We start from the raw sequence: 2,500 nt of genomic DNA, 5'->3' as shown, positions 1-2,500 counted from the left end.
TGGCCCGTGACCAGTAGGCTGTGAGAGTTGGGCAGAAGCCTGTTCCGGACAGCAGACAGACCCCCTCTCCTCTGTACTGCCGCACAGCTGGTGGGATCAGGCGTGCTGTACAGTCTGTCAGTCAGTGTGTGCATGTGCACCCTGGCCGTAACAAAGCATCGCTCCACTCTCCTGCCCACCTTCACCTCCCCACAGCAAACAGTGACGAGGTGTCTTTGGCAGGAAAGCAGCGTTGACAGCACTGTACGTCCCGCACCACACGTCGTCAGCCTGTGTACACACGTCCCGCAAACAGCAGGCTTTCACCTCCCACGGTGATACCGCTTTTATGAGCATACAACTGTTTGCTGACAAACCACTCTGAGCCCTTCCTGTCCCCAGCACGGCGAGAGTTTTGGGCGCAATACTGTCATGCATAAGACCCATCTCCCCGCTCAGATCGTAAGTGGTTGATATAGCTGACAGTTGGAATCCTCGGCAGGCGGGTGCTGATAACCAATTGTTTGCCTGCTGATATTCCAGAGAGATGTGTGATAATGGAGATAATGGAGATCAGGAGGGGACAGGGGAGGTGAGGTGATGGGTCTCTTGCGGTGTCTTTATATCGCCGGAACGGCTGGGAGATAGGGAAAAGCTGGCTGCAGTTTATCTGTCTGTGAGAAGACATAGACACACGGTGCTGGCTATAACAGCCCTGTCACAGGGACCAATAACCCTTTTGATCAGTATACAACCCACACAATGCTTACCTGTTTTTACAAAGCGGCCACTTGTCATGGTCTTTTCTCAGGTAAGCTACTGTGTGGAGACCGGGAATGAGTACATAGGCCTACTGTGGTGTGGCTGCAAAATGGAAAGATCACTCGACAAGGAAACTGCAGGGGCTGGGATTTTTTACAGCCCCCACTACCATCATCACCCTCATCCCCCTCCCACTGCCTTCGCTCCTCCATCACATCGCAGTAATTTTGTCTGAATATGAATCTGAGCCATTAACACTGTGCCGTCACTTTTGATGATTACAGTGTTGCAAGCACGCTTATGAAGAAACTGAAAATACATCAAATTGGTTTAGAAACACATGGGAAAAAAGAACCCCAGTTTTTCACGTCTCTGGCTGGGCTGATCCGGTTAGCAAGGGTCTCCGGGGGACAATCCCCAACCAGCACAGCCCCAACCTTCGTAGACCCCATTGGTGGGGAGAGGATAGTAGATCAAAATGATTGCGTATGGAGCTCCTGCTTGAAGAATGTTAAGCAAGGAGCCTCAGCAGCTGTAGCTGGTAGAGAGTTCCAAAAGGGAACTGTTCTCGGGGGGGAAATACTTTAGAACATTCTGACCTGGCTGAAAAATGTCTGAATTTCGGCCTTAGTTCTTGTTCTTTCTGGTACCAAGTGGTCGCTTGGTCTGCTGTACGCAATACTGTTGATAACCTAAAAGTATTGTTTGCAAAAAAATGAACCCACAACAACTAGATATCTGTCCCTGGAAATGTTCTATAAACTAAAAGCCATCTTTATGGGGAAAGATGCATTCAGGCAGTCAGAAAAACGGGTGGAAACAGAAAAAAAAAAGAAGAAGAAAGTTGCGTTCAGCTGTGATTACGCTCTTTTCTGGGGAGAGCAATCCGAGCTCCACATAACATGCCAAGTTGACTAAAGACAATTCAGTGTAACAATTCTGCACAGTGCAATACCACATAACACAAAACAACTCAGCACAACGCAACACTTCACAACACAACGCTGTTTTGGGGTGAGTGAGTAAAATAGTGAGTGAGTGAGTGAGTGAGTGTGTGTGTGTGTGTGTGTGTGTGTGTGTGTGTGAAAGTGTGAAAGTTTGAATATATATGTATATATATATATATATATATGTGTGTGTGTGTGTGTGTGTGTGTGTGTGTGTGTGTGTGTGTGTGTGTGAAAGTGTGAAAGTGTGAAAGTTTGAATATATATATATATATATGTGTGTGTGTGTGTGTGTGTGTGTGTGTGTGTGTGCGTGAAAGTGTGAATATTATATACATATATATATATATATATATATGTGTGTGTGTGTGTGTGTGTGAATATATATATATATATATGTGTGTGTGTGTGTGTGTGTGTGTGTGTGTGTGTGTGTGTGTGTGTGTGTGTGTGTGTGTGTGTGTGTGTGTGTGTGTGTGCGAGGGAGAAATACAGAGACAGAAAGACAGATACAGACAGGCAACTGAAGAGAAACAGAGAAACAGGCAGGCAGGCAGAGACAAGCACAGACAGAGAAAGAGCAGAATGTGTACGCACGGGACCAAAACAGATTATATCGCCACCGGCGTCTCGCTCGCTTTTGGTTCTAGCTTTGGTCGCATTGAAAGAAATAATTCATACAGCTTCAAACATCGTTTGGCACACCACCGCCTTTCCTCTCCTGCCAGCCCTTCCTCCCTTTACAAATTGGAGTGATGGAGAAGGAATTCAGATACAACAGTAAAATTCTCGAATACCAGTATTTGCATACT

The 2,500-nt window shown here is 46.4% G+C and overlaps 1 protein-coding gene across 1 annotated transcript in view; it reads right to left on the bottom strand.

Annotated features, from left to right (window-relative positions):
* Nucleotides 1-226, bottom strand: part of LOC143293168 (uncharacterized) — a 6,260-nt gene extending 6,034 nt beyond the window's left edge. The window contains exon 1 of the mRNA XM_076604096.1: nt 1-226. This exon is cut by the window's left edge and continues 1,348 nt beyond it. The gene's annotated coding sequence lies outside the window, so the exon portion shown is untranslated.
* Nucleotides 227-2,500: the final 2,274 nt, after the last annotated feature.

The sequence above is a fragment of the Babylonia areolata genome, chromosome 1, assembly GCF_041734735.1.
Source record: "Babylonia areolata isolate BAREFJ2019XMU chromosome 1, ASM4173473v1, whole genome shotgun sequence".
NCBI lineage: Eukaryota > Metazoa > Mollusca > Gastropoda > Neogastropoda > Buccinidae > Babylonia > Babylonia areolata.
This window is presented reverse-complemented; position numbering and strand designations above follow the sequence as displayed.